This window comes from Narcine bancroftii, chromosome 6 (assembly GCF_036971445.1).
Source record: "Narcine bancroftii isolate sNarBan1 chromosome 6, sNarBan1.hap1, whole genome shotgun sequence".
NCBI lineage: Eukaryota > Metazoa > Chordata > Chondrichthyes > Torpediniformes > Narcinidae > Narcine > Narcine bancroftii.
Window position 1 is genome coordinate 63,809,123 of NC_091474.1, and position 23,291 is coordinate 63,832,413.

Here is a 23,291-nt window from a genome sequence, read left to right on the forward strand (position 1 = left end):
CCGTTCGTCCTTGGGATGTTGGAAGAAACATTGGGACGAAATGCCTTTGCAGCACCAGCAACTGGGACTGGGGTTCGAATCCCTCGCTGTCTGTAAGGAGTTTGCACATTCTCCTTGAGTCTGCAAAGGTTTTCCCTGGGGAGGGGGCTCCAGTTTCCTCCCACTGTTCGAAATGTATCAGATGTTTAGATTAATTGGGCGCAAATTGGTGGCATGGACTCGTGGGCCAAAATGGCCTGTCACCGTGTGTATGTCTCAAGTTTTAAAAAAATAAAATTTAAATTAAAAACAAACCAGAGCACCCAAGGGAAATCCATGGGAGTGGGGAATTACAGGGAGAATGTGCAAACTCCACACAGACAGCAGCTGAGTTCAGAGTTGAACCCCGGTCACCAGTGCTGTGGTCACCCTACCAGCTGGTCCACTCAGTTAACAAAACCTGTCAATCTCTGAATTAAAAGTAATTTAAAATCATTAAAAACTGACCAAGTGCTGTCCACACATTCCAACCATCCTCTGGGTAATGGTCCTTCAGACCTTCATTGCTAGAAGACCAGCCTCCATTTAGACCTACCTTACATCAGCCTGACCCTCATCTGTCTAACATTTCCCCCCCCCTCCTCACCCCCACCTGTCTGGTTGTCCCATCATCTGTCCAACCTGGCCCCACATCTGCCCATCAAACCCACCATGTGATCATCTCTGCTCTTGTAAGTGCGCCTTACACACACCTGTGTGGCTGCAGCAAGCAAGAATCCCATTGCTTCTGTGCATGGTGCTCCCATGTATGACAGTTAAACCCGCATCATCACCGTACCCCAGCCCTTGAGGCTGCAGCCAATCGAATTCTCTTCATCGAGGCCTGGAGTCCAGCGTAGGGACCCCAATTATCTGCAGAGTATGCACAGGAGGTGAGCTGAAGGAGGTTCCCCTGTGGGAATTTAAAGAAACTGGAGAGCAGGAGGTGTTGGCTCCAAGAAATAGTGAGGCAGGCCAGCAGGTCGTATAGATGACAGGGATTGAGAAGATGGAGGCCAGCCAGACAAATGTGTCCATTTGGGGGGGGTGAAATTGGATGGAAGGGTGGGGAGGGCCAGGAGGTCAGAAGGATGGGTGGAGTGGTCAGATATTCAATGGGCAGATGTGGGTCAGACTGGTGTGGGCTGGGTTGGGGGCCACCACGCAGGTGGGAGTGGGGGGATGGTTAACAGACACAGGTCTGGAGGATGTGCATCACTGAACAGATAAGGTTCGGACACACGGTTACAACATTAAAAGACATTTGAATAGATTCATGGATAGAAAGCACTGGAGAAGGGCATGGACCATGCACAGGCCAATAGGACACTCAGAATGGCAATTGACCAGTTGGCCAAAGTGTCTGCTCTATGTAGTATGACCCCATAATTCAGTGGGGTGTGGGATGGTTGGTCAGATAAAGGAACATGCTGCCAAATGAGAGGACATGGATTCCAGAACAGACATTCCACTGCTATAGTTCGCTCTTCAAAAGAATTCAGTCAGGTTCCCCAGAAACAACCTTTACAAAACTTTCCTCTCTCTGATCACCTGAAAATGTTCTGTGTGTGCAGTTATTCTGTCTTAATTAGAGATTAAAGTAATTTCCTTCTAACAATTTTCTTAAATAGCATTGTGACATGAACAATTTTCCAATCTAGAGGGACGGTTTCCAAACTACAATGACTTTGGAAAATTATAGGTTAAAGCCTCTGAAAAGTTCTGGAGAAGCAAAGTGCGCAGACCTGTGAATGGTCACACTTTAGAGACTGCTCATCACTTGCTTGAGGGTTGGACACCTGCCATTCTGCTCTCCTGCCAGATCCTCGTCAGGCTTTTACCACCTCAGCCGCGGCACTTGCTTGTACCTCTCCCAGTCAGCACACAAGCATTAGATTTGTTTCATTTACATCTCTTTTAGTTTATAATGTTCGTTGCTTCTTTTGCCGCCTACATCAAACAAACCTCTAAACCTCCTGCTGCCAAGAGATATAAAGTCATTCTGCATCAGGTTAAGTTCCTTTCAAACACCTTTCACTGTAATTTTACCCCCTTGCAGATCACAAAGATTAGAGTGGTCAGACTCTGTATCAAGCTGTCTGCTCATGAGCTGCTTTAGAGTTTCCATCACCTCAGAGGGTTTCAACTTGAAAGAGAGCTCATCACACTTCAGTTATTCAACCCTTGCAATCACACAGGAATGGGAGAAGGTCATTCAGCCCCTCAATCCTGTTACATGGGAAGAGAGGGCCATTCAGCCCCTCGATCCTGTTACATGGGAACGGGGGGCATTCGGCCCCTCAATCCTGTTACATGGGAACAGGGGACATTCAGCCCCTTGATCCTGTTACACGGGCACAGAGGGCCATTCAGCCACTCGATCTTGTTACATGGGCACAGAGGGCCATTCAGCCCCTCGATCCTGTTACACAGGAACAGAAGGCCATTCAGCCCCTCGATCTTGTTACATGGGAACGGGGGGGAATCCGGCCCCTTAATCCTGTTACATGGGAACAGAGGGCTATTCAGCCCCTCAATCCTGTTACATGGGAACAGAAGACATTCAGTACCTGGAGCCTGTTGCATGGGAACAGAGGGCCATTCAGCCCCTCCATCCTGTTACATGGGAACAGGGGGCCATTCAGCCCCTCAATCCTGTTACATGGGAACAGAGGGCCATTCAGCCCCTCAATCCTGTTACATGGGAACAGGGGGCCATTCAGCCCCTCAATCCTGTTACATGGGCACAGAGGGCCATTCAGCCCCTCGATCCTGTTACACAGGAACAAAACATCATTCAGCCCCTCAATCCTGTAACACGGGCACAGAGGGCCATTCAGCCCCTCGATTCTGTTACAGGGGAAACAGAAGGCCATTCAGCCCCTCAATCCTGTGACACAGGAACAGAAGACATTCAGTACCTGGAGCCTGTTGCATGGGAACAGAGGGCCATTCAGCCCCTCAATCCTGTTACATGGGCACAGAAGGCCATTCAGCCCCTTGAACTTGTTACATGGGAACAAAAGATCATTCAGCCCCTCAGTCCTGTTACACGGGCACAGAGGGCCATTCAGCCCCTTGATCCTGTTACACGGGAACAGAAGGCCATTCAGCCCCTCGATCCGGTTACATGGGAAAAATAGGCCATTCAGCTCCTCAATCCTGTTACATGGGAACAAAAGGCTATTCAGCCCCTCGATCCTGTTACATGGGAACAGAAGGCCATTCAGCCCCTCAATCCTGTTACATGGGAACAGAAGGCCATTCATTCCCTCATTCCTGTTACACATAAACAAAAGGTCATTCAGCCCCTCGATCCAGTTACACGGCAACAAAAGCCCATTCAGCCCCTCGATCCGGTTACATGGGAAAAATAGGCCATTCAGCTCCTCAATCCTGTTACATGGGAACAAAAGGCTATTCAGCCCCTCGATCCTGTTACATGGGAACAGAAGGCCATTCAGCCCCTCAATCCTGTTACATGGGAACAGAAGGCCATTCATTCCCTCATTCCTGTTACACATAAACAAAAGGTCATTCAGCCCCTCAATCCAGTTACACGGCAACAAAAGCCCATTCAGCCCCTCGATCCGGTTACATGGGAAAAATAGGCCATTCAGCTCCTCAATCCTGTTACATGGGAACAAAAGGCTATTCAGCCCCTCGATCCTGTTACATGGGAACAGAAGGCCATTCAGCCTATCAATCCTGTTGCACCCACACAGGAGGCCATTTCATCCCTCGATCCTGTTACACAGACACAAGGAGGAGGCCATTCGGCCCTTCAATCCTATTACACAGCAGCATGAGGATGTTCAGCCTATCAATCCTGTAAAAGGAACAAGCAGTCATTCAGCCCTTCGATCCTGGTACACAGCAGCAGAACACCTAGTTACTAATGCCTCCCATGGTCAATCAAAACTGCCAATGCTGGATGCTGTGAATACTCGGCTTGGTGGGCAGCATCTGTAGAGAAAGATAAACCAGGCAGTGCCTCAGGTCAGTGCACAGAGTCAACGCTTCAGGTCAGTGACTTTTCATCTGATCCCTTCACGTAACCTGTCACTGTGGTCTTGCTTCAAATGGTAAAGGTCTGCAACGTTAAGACATAGCAGCAGAAATAGGCTATTCAGCCCATCAAGTCTGCCCCACCACTTAATCATGAGCTGATCCATTCTCCCACTCAGTCCCACTCCCCAGCTTTGGCTACGGTAATCAAGAACCATAAATACACCTAATGACTTGGCCTCCACAACCACCTGTGGCAGCAAATTCCACAGATTTAACAGCCTCTGGCTGAAGACATTCTTACTCATCTATATTGTTGCCCTTCAATCCTGCATTTGTCCCCTCTTGTCCTAGACTCTCCCACCATGAGACGCAACCTTCCTATATCAACTCTGTCCATGCCTTTCAACATTCAAAATGTTTCAATGAGATCCCCTCCTCATTCTCCTAACATTCTCCTAAGAGCCTGTCACTCAAAGCTTATATCAGCACTGCTTTATTAAGTCTCCTGCCAGTTTGCCAGCAGAATACCCAGTGTCAACAGTATAAAATGGTATATTTTTAAGTAATATACAGTAAAGCGCCCAGTATCCGACACCTATGGGGATTGTTAGATGCCGGACAAGTGAATTTTCCAGTTGCTTGAGATTGCGTGTTGCGTCATTGGTGAATTAACGGCGTGATGCGCCAATTTTAAACATCCGTACTTTTTACCTATTTATTTATTGCAATTATTTTTGCTGGTTTCTTGAGGCTGACAGATGTTTGAATTCTGGGTAACAGGGGTTTTACTGTACTTGGTTCACGTTTGTTTATTAATTAGAATAAATAGCAATGGCTTGTGCATTCAAAGGCAGATCGTGTTAGGCATTAAAGGTTCAAGTATATCTTCAGCCTGAAATGGAGAAGCCAAACCCCTTCACTCCACCTTCCCAAGCGAGCTCACCTCCCGGCCGACAGCGGGCATCACAAGGCATGGGTGCAAAGTCTCAATCGGAAACGTCAACCTCCACCGATGCTCAGCTTGCTCGGTTCCTTCGGCAGTTTGATATTACAAGGAAGAATTCAATTAAAAAAGAATAGTAGCTTTGACTTCACTGATGGCCAGATGAGGGATTTTGATAAGATGGAAAGACGGCAGAGCCCCAACTCATATGCACCGGCTACAGGATCTTAGGTCTTGCTTGAGTTTGGAGAAAATTAGATCTAATGTTAAAGAGATAAAGTTGAATTTGACATGATATTGGGCCCATTCAAGGACGATGATCATAATATGGGGGCTCTCTGTCTGATGTCCAAGATCCGAGACCCGATTCTTTACAATGTATTTACTGGTGACCTTGTTTAGTGGGAGGGGTGGGGGGGGGGGTCTTCCTTTCTTTTTCTTGAGTTTCTTTCTACAACTAGAAATTGGTTTACTTAGGATCATCGCATCTCAGTATTAGAATAAGAGACATTCTCAAGGATTTTTCACTTTTTTTGAGAATTGTATGACAATTTGACTCATATTGTGCACGTGCTATAGAAAAGCTATATTGTTAATTAATATCTAAACCACACATACATGGAATATTAATAGAAATGTTTTAAAAAGGAAAAGATTTTACAAGGACTTTGTTAGAAGATCATCCCTATCCCTGGAAGCTGCTTGCAACGGAGGAATTGTTTCCATTGACCATGGGTTTGGAGAGACCAGGAGACAGGGCATTCAGATCCAAAGTGCTAAGAATGGTGTGACACCATTTATTTAAGCCAGTCATGTGCTGAGATCAGGAGAGGTGAAGGCAAATTGCAAATTCAATACCTACTGCCCGAAGGGAGGGAGCTGGCTACAAAGGGCACTTTTACAAAGAGCAAAATGGGCTGAAATGCTTCCTTCAATGCACCAGGATTCTAGGGACCCAACACTCTGCGGACAGTGGGATGTAAAAGAGAGGCAAGTGGCAGGGTGTAGCTCATTCTCAGTGTGCAGTTTGAACCAGTGTAGCAGAGTCACGGAGCAGGAGAATTATTCGGCCTTCGCAAGGTTAATTATCACCCAGCAACCACCCTGTGCCTCCTCCTGTCTCCAATGGCCTTGGAACACAGATAAGCCTCTTACTGATAGGATTACGCACTCCCAGTTACACAAGGCATCAGCTGTGACTGTAGACACAACTCTCCCAATTTTAGCCCAAAGCTAATTCATGCTTTCTGAGGACAGGGTTCTTGTGATGCTCCTGGCTCAAAGGTCTCTCATGGTTGGCTGTGGGACACTGGCCCTGGTTACCTGCATTCATGTGTCTTCTCACCTCTCCACCATCAGGGGCCTGTGGTCAACTACGGGCACTCTGCCTGTGATCAACTGGAAAGCTTTGTTAGTGCAGGCCTTGGTCCTCAGCTCCCTTCATCCTATCTCCATGCATCTGCACACCTTCCCCTGTCCCAGGGCTTGAGCCCGACATGCCCCCGTCGACACCCCTGCTGTGTGGCTTCTGAGCGGACCTTCCCACATATGAGGCAGGCAGCGCTGAGGACTTTGAGCTCCTCAAGTAATACTCCACAATTTGCATGTCTTCTTCCTTATCTATGCACACTTGTGGAGTGGGGATAGTGCATTATAAGAATTGTTTGTTTGTACACTTGGATGTTGTTCATTGGATGTGACTGAGCGTTTTGAAGGAATTGGGATCATTCGGCAGGCAAACAGAAAATATCATCGCTATTACAGCACCAGCGACCAGGGTTTGAATCCGGTGCTGTCTGTGAGGAGTTCGTATACTCCCTGTATCTGCGGGGGTTTCCTCCCGATGCTCTGCTTTCTGCCCACCCTTCAAAATTTATGGGGATTATGGATATTGGTGTATTTGGGCAGCATGGCCTTGTGGGCCAGAAGGGCCTGTTACCGTGCTGTAGGTCTAAATTTTTTTTAAATCATAAGGTGTTCGCTCATCATCTGAGTGCAGGGATTCAGCAGTGGTTTGGCTACTGTACTGGATATCCTAGTCACGGTGAGTCTACGCAGCTGCAGGTGGCAAAGGGAAGCAGATCCGCTCTGCCCCTGTCTCACTGCTGCTGATGTCTCTCCATGGAGGCCCAACCTTTCCCTGTGAAACAGATTTCAGGTTTATTGTCAGAGCACATACATCCCTGAGATTCCTTTTTCCTGCAGGCGAGGGAGAATTAAAGTGGGTAGCGCAAAAAAAATTGTACACAGCATAGAACGTGGAAACAAACAAAGAACTGTAAATGAATAACAAATGTAAACAAAATGACTGTGCAATACAGAGAGAACAAAGAAAATCAATAAAGTGCACAAGTCAATGTCCTTAAATGAGTCCCTGATTGAGTTTGTTGCTGAGGAGTCTGATGGTGGAGGGGTAGCAGCTGTTCCTGAACCTTGTGGTGAGAGTCTTGTGGTACCAATACCTCTTTCCTGATAGCAGCAGCGAGAACAGAGCGGGTGCTGGGTGGTGTGGATCCTTGATGATTGCTGCTGCTCTCCGATGGCAGCATTCCCTGTAGATGTTCTCGATAGTGGAGAGGGCTTTGACTGTGATGTTCTGGACTGTGCCCACTACATTTTGGAGGGCTTTACATTCAGGGATATTGGTGTCCCCATACCAGACCGTGATGCAGCCGGTCACCACACCTCTGTAGAAATTTGCCAAGGTTTTCATACCAAACCTCCGCAAACTCCTGAGGAAGTAGAGAGACTGACGTGCTTTCTTCATGATGCCAGTGGTGTGTTGGGTCCAGGAAAGAACCTCCGAGATAGTGACTTCCAAGAACCTAAATTTGCTCACCCTCTCCACCTCTGATCCTCCAATGTCACATGTTGCTAGAACATAGAATGTTACAGGACATACAAGCCTTTCAGCCCTCAATCTTGACCCAACCCATACATTCCTTTAAAAAGTACTAAAAGACCCAGGTGAAATTCCCAGGAAGACAGAACCTCCCAAGCTTTTTACACCATGGTCCAAATTCCCTGTAATTTCCCCTCCCCAACAATTTGGGGCGTTCCCACCCCCAGCGATGATGTAGTGAGTGTCACATTACGCACTCACAGGATGTCCTACTGGAAGTTGGCGGACAAGGCTTTTCCAAAATTCAATAAAACTAATGCCTATATGCTTCAATAAACTGAGTCATTCAATCCACCATCCTATTGCCCAAACACTTCTCCCACATACATCTTTTTCCTTTAACCGCTGGCATTCATTATTACACAGTACCTCCCTACCCCATAACCCTCTATTTTTATTCCATCCATGTGCCTGTCTAAGAGTCACTTAAATGCCCCTAATGTTTCAGCCTGCAAGGCATTGAACACACCCACAACTTTCTGCGTAAAAAAAACTTAACACTGACGTCGCCCCTAATCTTCCCTCCCTGTTATTGTGCTGCATTATGCTGAACATGGCATAATCTGCTGGGCAATGTGCCTGCCTCGTTGAAGAGCTGGCAATGTGTGCGAGCTGTGAGCCGTGGGTAAGACGTTGGTGGTGAGTGAGTGGGGATGATGGAGGTTGGTGGCAGAAGACCACTGGGATTGTTTCATGCAGGATGGTGCAACTGTTGGTATACGACAAACGGAACTGGAGGGTCTCAGCATTGGCGGAGAAAATGGCTAATCAACAATTCAGGTCAGGACCCACATACTGGGGGGGGGGGGGTGGGGGGGCAATATCAGCCCTTGTGACTTTAGTTTCAATCAAGAGTCCCACCCTGGAACCTTGGCTGCCCATTTCTCTCCAGACACTGTCAGACCCATTGAGTCCCTATAGCTTCTCGTTGTTCGATCTGCAGTCCTTGGCCCTCTCCACTAAGACAGGGCATCTGAGAGGACACTAATGTTTCCCACAGGTGTCGAGCTGCACCAAATTCAAAGGCTCACGCCTTGCATCACTGAATTCAAGCCCCATCTTCTCCCACTGCCGAGTGCCAGGATCTTTCTGAGGAAATTCTACCACCCCACCCACCCAGACCTCCAGCCCAGCATGGAAAGGCCAAAAATCCCACTCTCTCCTGCATCTCCTGGTAAGTACCTAATCATCTTCACAACAGCTCCTCAGGACACCCACCTCCCCTTTTAGGAGTGCAGGCACTAACATCCTATGGAACTGGATCTTGCTGGTGCAATAGGCCAATGGACATCAGAACGCTGCCCTCTCCCTGATCAGCAGATACTGGAGTCTACTGGCTGCACCTGAGACAGACTGGAGTGCAGGAAAAATCATTCATCGCAGTCCTCGAGGCTGATTTCAGAGCTGTACCCCCAACTCCTTGAGTTCCTCCACCAGCTTTTGATTCAGAAGTGGCAACAACTGAGGCATGTTAACACAGGCCTTATCATTCAAGTTTGGCCGAATTCTGGCTGATGTTACCATGTGACCCTCTTGCAAAGCCAGCATTATAGGCCCAGTTTAAACTCTCAACAGCAGACTGTAATCATTAACAAGAGTCAAAGGAAAGGAGGCCATATTCTTATCAGCGAAAATCTCATTTATCAGGACAAATAAATCACCCAACAGTTGCAGCAATACAGCTGGCAAAGGTTCAGATCCGAGACCGAGTTTCTGTCAGTGGGTTCAGTCACTAACACACTCTTATTTGATTTATGCAATCAGGCTACAGAGGGTTTTATTGGGCTCCTGGTTGTTAATTAACAGAAGGGTACAGCAGTTCACTTGTCAGTTTTCAGTTGGGGAAAAAGATTTCACCTTGCTGCTGGTTACTTGGTCCACATACTTTGCCAGTTCACCCCCCCCCCACCCCACCACCAGCTGCTGCACAGTTCAGTGAAGAAATCGTCACTGGTTCAATCTCAAACCGACCAAAGGTGAATCTCTGCAGGATGAAGTTCAATGACGTGTCTGCGTTGCTTGCAGAATGATTACATTTCAGCATCAAGTGCATGGGGAGTGTTTCAGAGGTCGGACTCCGAGTGCTCTTGCACACTGCCTTCCATGTCCTTAGACACAACTGTTGCAATGCAGTCTGGTGTTCTCCAGCAACCACTCTCGACCCGGTCCATAGCTGCATTAACACATGGTCCCACTAATAAGCAGTTCCAGCAACACGCGATCCCATTCATACATGGTCCTGTTTGCATACTGTCCCATTAATTCACAATACCATTCACACATAATCCCATTAACCCTCTCTCAATCTCTCTCTGTAACCCCTGCCCCAATCCTCTCTCTCAAGGCCTTTTCACACTGTGGGTGAGCGGTGACCCTTCTCGGACCCAGGTGAAATTCCCAGGAAGGCAGAACCTCCCAAGCTTGGACCCTGTAATTTGCCCTCCCCAACAATTTGGGGTGGTCCCACCCCCAGCGACGATGTAGTGAATGTCACATTACGCACTCACAGGATGTCCTACTGGAAGTCGGATCGCAAAGTAATGGCGGACGAGGCTTTTCCAAAATTCAATAAAACTAATGCCTATATGCTTCAATAAACTGAGTCATTCAATCCACCATCCTATTGCCCAAACACCTCTCCCACATACGTCTTTTTCCTTTAACCGCTGGCATTCATTATTACACAGACCTGCAGTACTCCCCCTCTCTCTGCACTAACAGTTCCCGCTGAAACAACAACACGATGATGCAGCACGCAAGCGCTGATGTGACGATGCTTCCCCGGCTCGGCCATTTTCGGATTCAGACCGGGGAAATTACCTGGGTCCGTGGCTCTACCACTTAGGTTATTTTCCCGAGCCGACATTTTCACCCCGCCAGTTCATGGGAGGGTTCCTGCAAAAATTTCCCAGGAATTTCCCATTTTACACGGCAGTGTGGAAAGGCCTACTGCAACTGCTCCCCCTAACCCTCTCTCTGCAACCCCTGCCCCAACACACCCTCTCTCTCTTACCCCCTCCAGTCTCCTTTCTGTCACCCCTTACAACCTGCTCCCTCTGCATCCTCCTGCACCCCTCCCTCTCGTTCTAACCCCATCCATCCCTAACTTCCTCCCTTTCTGTAACCCCCTTATGTCCTCAACTTAAAATGACTGTAAAATCTCCCTCTCAGCCAAGCTTTACATCATCTCTCCTATTCCTCCGTATCTGGCATCTTTATCTGTTATCTCCTTATCTGTGTCAATATAAACAATTGAAACAGCTTTCAGTTTGCACCACTGCAACTATCTATCTATCCGTTTATCTCTATTAACTTTTTTATTTCTCATGTTGCATTGTCAATTTAATTAATACTTATCGTTTGTTAGTGCCTTTTACATACCTGTACATTCTGCGCACGTTAATAGGGAAGATTGTAAGAGACAGGATTTACATGCATTTGGAAAGGGAAGGAATTCTATTTAAATGATTCGGGATAATCAGCAGGAGTGGGTTTTTTGAAGAGGTGTCCACAGACATTGGAGAGGACAAGGTGGGAAACAGTGTATGGATTTTATCAAGGCAATGGTACGCTGGACTGCAAGGGATCCAGGTATCAGGTGAACTAGACAATTGGATACCGAATTGGCGTGATGGTAGGAAGAGAGACTGTGGTGGTGGAAGGGTGTAACTCAGGTTGTCAGCCTTGATCAGTGGTGTGCCACACAGATCAATCAGAGCAGGGTCCACAGTAGTTGGGTGTAAATTGGGCGGCATGGACTCGTGGGCCAAAATGGCCTGTTACTGTGCTGTATGTCTAAATTTAAATAAATGTAGTTTGTCATGTATTGAGGTGACTATATAGTTAGCATGGTTATTAAGTTGGCAGATGACACCAGAATTGGTGGTAGAGTAGGCAGTGAAGAAGGGTATCTAACATTACAACAAGATAAAGAACACCAAGAAATATCTTTTGGAATTTAACGCAGATAAGTGCGAGGTGTTGTATTTTGGTAGGTTAAACCAGAGTAGAAAACTGACAGTGAAAGGTAGGGCCCTGGAGGGTGCTGAAGAAGAAGGTCTTGGGGATATAGCTACATGATTCCATGCAAATGGTCACATAGGTAGACAGGGTTGTGAAGAATACACTTGGCACACTTCATTAGTTGCAACATTGAGTACAGGAGCAGGGAGGCTGTGGGACAACTGTACAGCTCACTTGGAGGACTGCACATCGTTCTAATCACCCAGCTCTTGGAAAGATCAAATGAAGCTGGAGAGGGTGCAGAAAAGATTCACAAGAATGTTACCAGGACTGGTGGGCTTGAAAGGCTGGATTTTTCTCCCTGGAGCAAAGGAGATTGATGAGGACCTTACAGATAAGATAAATGACCATGGCCTTTCCCAGCGCAAGGGAATCTACAATTGGGGGACAGATTTAAGAAGAGGTAGGAAAGATTTAAAAGAGATCTGAGGGCCACCTTCTTCACACAGAGGGTGGAGAGTATATGGAGCAGGCTGTCAGAGAAAGTTCAAAGCTCAGATTTATTGCCAGAGTACATACATGACATCACATACAACCTTGAGATAGGCAGTTACCTATTGATAACTGTAAATTGTACTTAAGAAAAGATGTGTATACAGAAATAAAAACAAAAGGAATGTAAACAAACTGACTGCAATACAGAAAAAACAATTAGTAATAAAAAATGTGCACAAGTCAGAGTCCTTAAATGAGTCCCTGATTGAGTTTGTCATTTAGGAGTCTGATGGTGGAAGGGTAGCAGCTGTTCCTGAACTTGGTGGTGCCAGTCTTGCATCACCTGTACCTCTTTCCTGATGGCAGCTGTGAGAACAGAGCGTGTGGTGGGTGGTGAGGGTCTTCGATGATTGCTGCTGCCCTCCAACGGCAGCGTTCCCTGAAGATTTTCGTGATAGTGGGGAGGGTTTTGCCTGTGATGTATTGGGGTGCGTCCACTACGAACTTTCCACTCAGGGGTATTGGTGTCCCCATACCGGGCCGCCTATTTGCCAAGGTTTCTGATGTCATACCAAACCTCTACAAACTCCTAAGGAAGTAGGGGCGCCGACGTGCTTTCTTCGGCGGTAGAGGCAAGGACAATTATAACATTTAAACATGTATATGTTCAAATTATTATCATCTGACTGTACGTATACAACCAGACGAAACAGCATAGAGGGATATGGGTCAAACAGAGGCAAATAGGACAAGGTCGGTTGGCCTGGACAAGTTTTGTTTCTGTGCTGTAGAACTCTATGACTCTATGGATATGCCCATAAACTCTCATCATTGATATTTATCATTCAAAATAACATCTTAACACCAGGTTATCTAGTTATCAGGGAAAAATCAAACCTCTGGAGCAACTCAGCGGTCCAATCTTATCTGGTCATTATCTTACCGAAGGAAGGTCTACAGCACCTTTCAGGATGTCCCAGTTGATGAAGTACTTCAGTGGTCAGGGTCATCATTTTGATGTAGAAGCATTGTGTAGGGTTATTAATTACACTCCAGACTTTGAAGGCAAGTTTGATAAGTATCTGTTTGGAAAAGATAAGGATAATTGAGAGGCGCAGATAAGGAGCATTGTCCCAGAGTTGCAGAGACTGAAACTACAGGGCATTAGAGATTTCAGCTGAGAGGGTGAAGATTTAAAGAGGATGTGAGGAGGGTTGGTTTATTTTTAAATTTTAATGCGGCACGGTAACAGGCCCTTCTGACCCATGAGCCTGTACTGCCCAAATACACCCGTGCTCAATTAACACACTGAAATGTCGGCGGAACTCAGCCAGTCTTTCAGCGTCCATTGGAGACAAAGATACTAATCCTGAACATCTTTGGAATGAGCTGGTTCAAGCTTCCAGAGTAAGTGGTAGAGGTGCAAGCAACTTTTAAAAGGCATTTGGACAGGTGCAGGATTTGGAAAGGTTTAGCAGGATATGAGCAGACAAACAGCTCAAATCTGCAACCTGGCACATGGACGAGTTGATCTGAAGGGCCAATTTCCATGCTGTGTATAACAAGCTTGTGCCTCTCCTCTGTCCGGCCACCAGGTAATGTTAGCCTATAAGGAAATGATAATGATAGATCTCCAGCCTCCCCTCTTCCGTCTAAACATTAACTTGACCTCGACTCAACCCCCCCCCCACAACTCCCCGCCCGTAAATTGACCCAAAGTCTTCAAGAAGTTTCAGAAGGACATTTCTGTCAGCAACACCATAGTCCTCGATGAGCTTTTTTTTGTCAATCCCTTTTCCTCTTTCCTGGGAAGTGTGGCTGGCTGAAGGATTGGGTCAGGTTCTCCAGGAACGCAGCACCCTTGCTGTGCTTGACCAAGGCGGAGGGTCAGCTGAGCTGGACTGGGATCCCATCTATCGAAAAGCAGCAATAAAAAAACCACCGATGCTGAAAATCTACAACAGCAGCTGAAAACGGTGGAAATATTCAGCAAGTCAGGCAGCGTCCGTGGGGAGGCAAATGGAGCTAACCACTCTGCCTCACAGATGCTGCCTGACATGCTGAGCAGCAGCATCTATTGTCCAGCTGGGGTGGAGGCCTCATCTCTCAGTGCTGGGTGTCCCCCAAGAAACGTCAAGAGACAGCTGCCAGATCTGATTACACCCATTGTAAAGGCAAAGCGTGGGCTGGAAAGATTATTCATAAAATCCCACCTCCTGTTCCTTTAAAACAGTGACCTTTGACCTTGCACATGGGAGAGGAGGGAGAGAGGTTTGACGTAGAGGCAGTGCGTTCCTGGTAAACAGTCACATGCTGGAGAGAGAAATTTTATCCTCCACACATTGGCTTCAATCAGCTGCTGGAGACTGAGGGAGTGGCTGAAACCAGGGCAGCTGTTGCAAAAACAACTCATTTTTTGTACATAAATTATGGACAGGAAATGCAGGCATGAATGAAGAGATCTTTGATTGTGAGTCTGCAGAATGACACAGCTGAAGAATGTTCATAAACAAAAGCACATTTTCCTATATCCTCTCCAAATCACAAGCAGACACACATGCACACACCCCCACACATCCAGACACACGCGTGCACACACAAACACCCACACATCCAGACACACGCGCACTCACCCTCACACATCCAGACATATGTGTGCACACACAAACACTCACACATCCAGACACACATGCACACACCCCCGCACATCCAGACACACGCGTGCACACACAAACACCCACACATCCAGACACACGCGCACTCACACCCACACAACCAGACACACGCGCGCACACACAAACACCCACACATCCAGACACACGCGCACGCACACCCACACATCCAGACACACGCGCACGCACACCCACACAGCCAGACACAAGCGCGCGCACACAAACACCCACACATCCAGACACACGCGCACTCACACCCACACATCCTGACACACGCGCGCACACACAAACACCCACACACCCAGACACACGCGCACACACAAACATCCACACATCTAGACACACACACGAGCACACAAACACCCACACGTCCAGACACACGCGCGCGCACACTCACTCATCAAGACACACGCGCGCAAACACCCACACATCCAGACACGCGCGCAAACACCCACACGTCCAGACACGCGCGTGCCAGCACCCACACATCCAGACACACGCACGCACACCCCACACATCCAGACACACACGCACAAACACCCACACATCCAGATTTACCCGCGCAAATACCCACACATCCAGACACAAGCGCGCGCACACAAACACCCACACATCCAGACACACGCACGCACACCCCACACATCCAGACACACACACGCAAACACCCACACATCCAGACACACACACGCACATGCAAACACCTACACATCCAGACACACGCACGCACACACAAACATCCACACGTCCAGATACACGCACGCGCACACCCACACATCAAGACACATGCACGCAAACACTCACACATCCAAACACACACGCACCAACACCCATACATCCAGACACACGCACGCACACAACCACACATCCAGACACGCGCGCAAACACCCACACATCCAGACACGCGCAAGCAAACACCCAGACACAAACCCTCCACACATCCAGACACACGCACACACACAAACATCCAGACGCACGCAAACACCCACACATCCAGACACACGGATGCACACACCCACACATCCATACACACCCATTCACACACCTGCACATACAGACACATGCGCACAAACACCCACACATCCAGACACGCGCGCAAACACCCACACATCCAGACACACACACGCACATGCAAAAACCCACACATCCAGACACAGGCACGCACACGCCCACACATCCAGACACACACACGTACACACCCACACATCCAGACACACCCGCGCAAACACTCACACATCCAGACACACGCGCGCAAACACTCACACATCCAGACACACGCGCGCAAACACTCACACATCCAGACACACACGCACACACCCACACAACCAGACACATGCGCACAAACACCCACACATCCAGACACAGGCGTGCCAACACCCACACATCAGACACACGCACGCACCCAACCACACATCCAGACACGCGCGCAAACACCCACACATCCAGACACACACACGCACACTCCCACACATCCAGACACACCCGCGCAAACACCCACACATGCAGACGCACGCACGCACGCAAACACCCACACATCCAGACACACGCACGCACACGCAAACACCCATACATCCAGACACACACACGCACACAAACACCCACACATCTAGACACAGCCACACACACGCCCACACATCCAGACACGCGCACGCAAACACCCACACATCCAGACACACACACGCACACACCCACACATCCAGACACACCCGCGCAAACACCCACACATCCAGACACACGCACGCACACAAACACCCACACATCCAGACACAGGCATGCACACACCCACACATCCAGACACGTGCACGCAAACACCCACACATCCAGACACACGTGCACAAACACCCACACATCCAGACACACACACGCACACACCCACACATCCAGACACACCCGCGCAAACACCCACACATCCAGACACACGCATGCACACACATCCAGACACATGCGCAAACACCCATACATCCAGACACACGCACGCACACAAACACCCACACATCCAGACACAGGCACGCACACGCCCACACATCCAGACACGCGCACGCAAACACCCACACATCCAGACACACGCACGCACACACAAACACCCAGTCGCAAACACCCACACATCCAGACACACACACGCACACACCCACACATCCAGACACACCCGCGCAAACACCCACACATCCAGACACACGCACGCACACAAACACCCACACATCCAGACACAGGCATGCACACACCCACACATCCAGACACGTGCACGCAAACACCCACACATCCAGACACACGTGCACAAACACCCACACATCCAGACACACACACGCACACACCCACACATCCAGACACACCCGCGCAAACACCCACACATCCAGACACACGCATGCACACACATCCAGACACATGCGCAAACACCCATACATCCAGACACACGCACGCACACAAACACCCACACATCCAGACACAGGCACGCACACGCCTACACATCCAGACACGCGCACGCAAACACCCACACATCCAGACACACGCACGCACACACAAACACCCAGTCGCAAACACCCACACATCCAGACACACACATGCACACACATCCAGACACATGCGCGCGCACACAAACTCCCAGATACGTGCAAAAGCCCACACATCCAGACACGCACACGCAAACACCCACGCATCGAGACACATGCGCGTGCACACAAACACCCAGATACGTGCAAAAGCCCACACATCCAGACACGCACACGCAAACACCCAGACACAAACACCCACACATCCAGACACACGCATGCAAACATCCACACATCCAGACACACGCATGCACGCACAAACACCCAGACGCAAACACCCACACATCCAGACACACACACGCACACACATCCAGACACATGCACGCACGCACACACAAACACACGCACGCAAACACACTCACATCCAGACACACGCACGCACACACAAATACCCAGATACGCGTAAATGCCCACACATCCAGACACACGCATGGACACACAAACATCCAGACATACGCATGCACAAACACACACACATCCAGATACACGCACGCACACACAAACACACACACACGCGCATGCAAACACACACATATCCAGACACACGCACACACAAACACCCAGACACGTGTAAACGCAAATGCACATCCACACACACATACCGATAGAGAAACACATTCAAACATAGACACACATACACCAAAACAGAAACACACACCCAACGTCCATGATCTCTTGGAGGGCCCACATATGAGCACCCTCTCACACACAGGCACTCGCCAATGACCATATTTGGACAAATATAGTGGTGGGGGCAGTGGCACAGTGTGGGTAGCAGAGAGGCTCCCAAGCCAGGACCTTATGGGGCATTCACCATCTATGGCAAACCTAATCAGGCCTCGGTTCCAGTGGTGAGGCTCGAACCAACATTTCCATCCAAGAAAAGAGGATTCATGGACAAAATTGAGAGTTCAGATTTATTGTCAGAGTACTTACATGACATCACATACAACCCTGAGATATTATTTTTCCTGCCGGCGTGGCAGTATTACCACTAATGGGTAGTGCAACAAAAAAAACAGTACACAGCATATACACGTAAACAAATAGAGAAATGTAAACAGATAATGAAACTGGCTGTGCAATACTGAGAGAATTTTTAAAATTCAATAAAGTGCACAAGTAAGAGTCTTAAATGAGTCCCTGATTGAGTTTGTTGCTGTTGGTGGAGGGGTAGCAGCTGTTCCTGAACCTGGTGATGCGAGTCTTGTGACACCAATACCTCTTTCCTGACGGCATTAGTGAGTATAGAGCGTGAGCTGGGTGGTGAGGGTCCTGGATGATTGTTGCTGCTCTCTGACGGCAGCGTTCCCCGTAGATGTTCTCGATAGTGGGGGCTGAATAGGAAGCAGCAAACCATTGGCTCTGTGAGACTGGAGTAGGTGAATAGGAGGGGCTGGAGGCTGATGGTGGGGAGAATGTATCTGAGGCAGAGGACGTTAGGAGTGGTTAGGGGTAGAGAGGTGAAGATGGTAGAAATGGTGAGGGGTTAATGGCAGCGGTTCCACTGGTCCAGACCCACACAGAGCAGGGAACGGAGACATAGTGCTTCTAGAGGGTTCAACCACCCATTCTGACTGTCATTAGCTCCATACAGGCTTTAAACAGCCTGTTAAAGGGACTGATGGTGGATTTATTTTAAATTCCGTGACCGTGGGGTCTGCGCCCAAGATTCTGGCGCCTCTGAGCGGCAGCAGCCACAAGGAGTTGGTGCTGTTCTCCGACGACAGTGTTCCCCTTATGTGTCCTCATTAGTGGGCTGTGTCCACTGCCTTTTGGATGGCTTTACACTTAGGGGTATTGGTGTTCCCATACCAGACTGTGATGCAGCCGGTCAGCACACTTCTCACCACACCTCTGTAGAAATTTGCCAGGGTTTCCAATGACATACAAAACCTCCAGAGTTACTCTATCCAGAGACCTGTTAAAAATATGGGGGTGGGGGGGGGGTGGTGTGAGGAGATATGAAGGGACAGGGGGAGGTGCACAGGCTAACAGCCACAGGTGGATGCGGATAGAGGGCAGGAAAGAAAAGCTGGGAATTGATCGGGGGAGGTGAATGCAGAGTTGGAGGGAAGGAGACAGAGGCATAGGGAACAAGAGAGACAGTGGGGTGGGGTTGGGGTCTAACTGAAACTGGATGTCAATGCTGATGCCATCCGGTTGGAGGGGGCCCAGATGGAATATCAGGTGGTGTTCCTCCAGTATGCATGTAGTCTCAGTTGTGCAGTGCTTGACACCATGGGTAGACATGTCAGCATGGTAATGGGGCAGGGAAGGGAAATGGCTTGCTATTGGGAGGTCCCTGCCATTGCAGCAGTCAGAGCAAAGGAGCTTAATGAAGCAATCTCCCAGCCTGCGTTCAGACTCCCTGATGTAGAGAAGGCCAGAACGGGAGCACCAGCAGTGCTGCTTCACTTGGAAGGGCTGTTAGTTCACATGACCACAAACAGACATGTCAGCATGTTCATGTGACCACGGACAGATTGAGATCACCCACAAATTGGAGGAACAACTCAAATTCTGTCTGGGCACCTTCCAACCTGATGGCATTAATATCGACATCCCATTTCTGTTAGCACCCCCCCCCCCCACTCTCTCTAGCCCTAACCCTCTGTCTCCTTTCCCCCAGCTCCGTCTGCATTTACAGAGCTCCCCCCTCCTCCAATCAATTCCTAGCTTTCCTCTACTATCCATGGCCAATTAGGCCTTCAGCCTGCACTCCTCCCCCTACCCCTTCTTTACCCCTGCCCCCAGCCTTTTTATTCAGGTGGGTGCCTACTTGTTACTCACACTTTGATGAAGGGCCCAGGCCCGAATCGCTGGTGACGTACAGTATGTTTGTCTCCTGTGGACACAGCAGGACCGGCTGAGTTTCTCCGGCCTTTTGGTGCATTGATTGCGATCACGACGCCTGCAGACTTCCTTGTTATTGACTAAATACCTCGTGGTCAAAGGAGATCCTCTGCAAAAACCTTTCCATGAGGGATGGGCAGCCATGCAATGGGGGGGGGGGGTGCAGACATTTTTGCGGTCTCTTACTTGAACAGTGACATAATCCAACAGATGCTGGCTGTGGGAACAGGTGTGTTGTCACGAGCTCTTACACTTGGTGTCTTGGGTGAAACAAAAATAAACCTTTAGGAATGAGGAACAAATCACTTCCAATAAATTTTCTCATGGCCATCCCAGTAAATTGCAAAGACAGTCAATCTAATCCAATCAGCTAATGAGGAATCTGTCTGCCTTCCAACTGGGGAAGAATGAAGTGACTGACTGGTGTGCCAAGCCAATGGCCGCAGAGTTGGGGGATGGGGCAGTTGGCAGGAGGAGGTAATATTCTATCAGAGTCATTGGGCTTGGAAGGTGACTACTAGGCTTCATCCAACACAGGTGGGAATAATGAGACACTTAAAGCTGGTAGAATCCTTCTTTATAAATGTGGTGGAACAATGGGTCGGTCTAACCAATGGGGAGGACTGGGGGGCAGATGAAGGTCCCAGGTGATGCAGGCCTCAGCCAGCAGGCAGCATTTATAACCAATCCCTCAGTGACTGGAGAAGGTGTGGATGTCCATTCCCAGTGCTGCTGGGAGAAAGACCCAGACCTCCCCAACTAGTGACAGTGAAGGGACAGCAAATCAAGCAAGGCTTGCCAATGTGTTTAATTGCATGGGGCACTTATCCTGCATCGAAGGCAGATAGAAGTCCACGACTATCGGTCTGGACTCATACATTACGGAAACAGGCCCATCAGGGCCACTGAGTCTGCACCAACCATCAAACCCCCATTCTCTCTTCTCACGTACACCACAAGTCCCTCCCACATTCTCCACACTGGGAACAATTGCCAGCAGTCAATTAGGCAATCTTTGGGATGCAGGAAGAAATGGGAGCATGAGAAACCCATGCAGTTACAGGGAGAACATGCAAACTCCATAGAGACAGACCCCAGGATCAGGATCAAACTGGGCAGGGTCTCGGGTGCTGAGGCAGTAGCAGTACCTGCTGTGCCAGAGTAAGGAAATGATTCAGTCCTTCTTAAGAGAAGCAGGTTATTTTTCTTAGCAACAGTTTGGTGTTTTTGTCATACAGACTGATCACATTCCCCATTATTTTTAACAGGTCTTTGGATGGAGTAACTCTGGAGGTTGTGGAGGTTTGGTATGTCATTGGAAACCCTGGCAAATTTCTACAGAGGTGTGGTGGGAAGTGGGCTGAGCAGCTGCATCACAGTCTGGTACGGGAACACCGATACCCCTGAGTGTAAAGCCCTCCAAAAGGCAGTGGACCCAGCCCAGGGTATCACAGGCAAACCCCTCCCCACTATTGAGAACATCTATGGGGAACGCTGCCATCGAGAACAGCAGCAATCATCAAGGACCCACACCACCCAGCCCACGCTCTGTTCTCGCTGCTGTCACAAGACTCGCACCACCAAGAACAGCTGCTACCCTTCACCAGCAGACTCCTCAACAACAAACTCAATCAGGGACTCGTTTAAGGACTCTCACTTTATTGGGTTTTTCTCCTCTCTGTATTGCACAGTTGATTATATTTGTTTACATGTGTACTATCAATAAGCGTTAATTCTACCTCACAGGGAAAAGAAACTCAGGGTTGTATGTGATGTCATGTATGCACCCTGACAATAAACCTGAAATCTAATTATCAGTCTGAGTTTTGGGTTACCAATAATGTGATTTAACTGATCAACTGAAACACTGCCCAACTCAAGATATGGCAAGACCTCTGAACAGCTAGCCAGCCACAGTTCTCAGGAAGTCAGGAACAGCTAGAATTCTGAAGTTTGCTGATGTTAGCCATGGCCCACGAAATATCACCATGCACCTTTCTGAAATCCTGGGCTTGCCCTGTTGGCCTCTGCCATCCCTGACTGGGGATGAAGCCCTTCCCTAGTCCTGCCTCTTGGGTCCCTAGCCACAACCAAGTTTTGAAATCTTCCTCAAGAACTTAACATGTGGTTAAATTTTGTAAATTTAAATTTAGACATACAGCATGTTAACTGACCTTTTTGGCTCACTAGTCCATGCTGCCCAATTGTACTTGATTGACCTACAACCCCAGTACGTTTTGAATGGTGGGAGGAAACTGGAGACCCCGGGGAAAACCCACGCAGACACAGGGAAAACGTACCAACTCCTTACAGACAGCACAGGATTTGAACCCTGGTCCCGATCACTGGCGGTGTAACAGCGTTGCACTAACCGCTATGCCAACCATGCTGTTAAGTGTCAGCTTTGTCAGGGTCCTGCTCTTCACTATGCAAGGAGCTGGCGGTGGAAGAGCTAAGTGCTCAGATTCCCATGGACAGTCCTGGACTGACTGGCAGGGTGGTAACTGATCAACTGGCAGTCTGGGCCAAGTGTAGGAGCAGGTCCACTCATCTGTCCCAGCTGCAGTCCATACCCTGAAGCAGCTCCAACCAGACTTCAGGTCACAGCTCTGCTTTATGAACTCTGTCACATGATGCCTTTGGTGGGTTATTGCTGCTAGCTTAGGCTTGCCTCCACTGCAAATCAGCAGCCAGGAACCAATGGAGGCTCTTTCATCTGTAGGCCCAACCTTGGCTCCCTCATCGCACCCATGATTAAACTGGAGCAATTTCATTCCCCTGTTCTCATGTCCCCTCCTCCACTCATTTCCCCTGGAACCCAGTTGCGATCTCTTTGTCCTCCAATGTGGATGGTTAATCACCCCACCACTGGCAGCTGTCAACTCCTC

General features: G+C 48.8%; 1 long non-coding RNA gene across 1 annotated transcript; it reads left to right on the forward strand.

Moving 5' to 3' along the window:
- The first annotated feature begins 18,678 nt into the window (after positions 1-18,678).
- Positions 18,679-22,220, forward strand: LOC138736147 (uncharacterized). Its single transcript, XR_011340111.1, has 2 exons — positions 18,679-18,788; positions 21,672-22,220. It is a non-coding gene; the product is annotated as an uncharacterized lncRNA (long non-coding RNA).
- Positions 22,221-23,291: the final 1,071 nt, after the last annotated feature.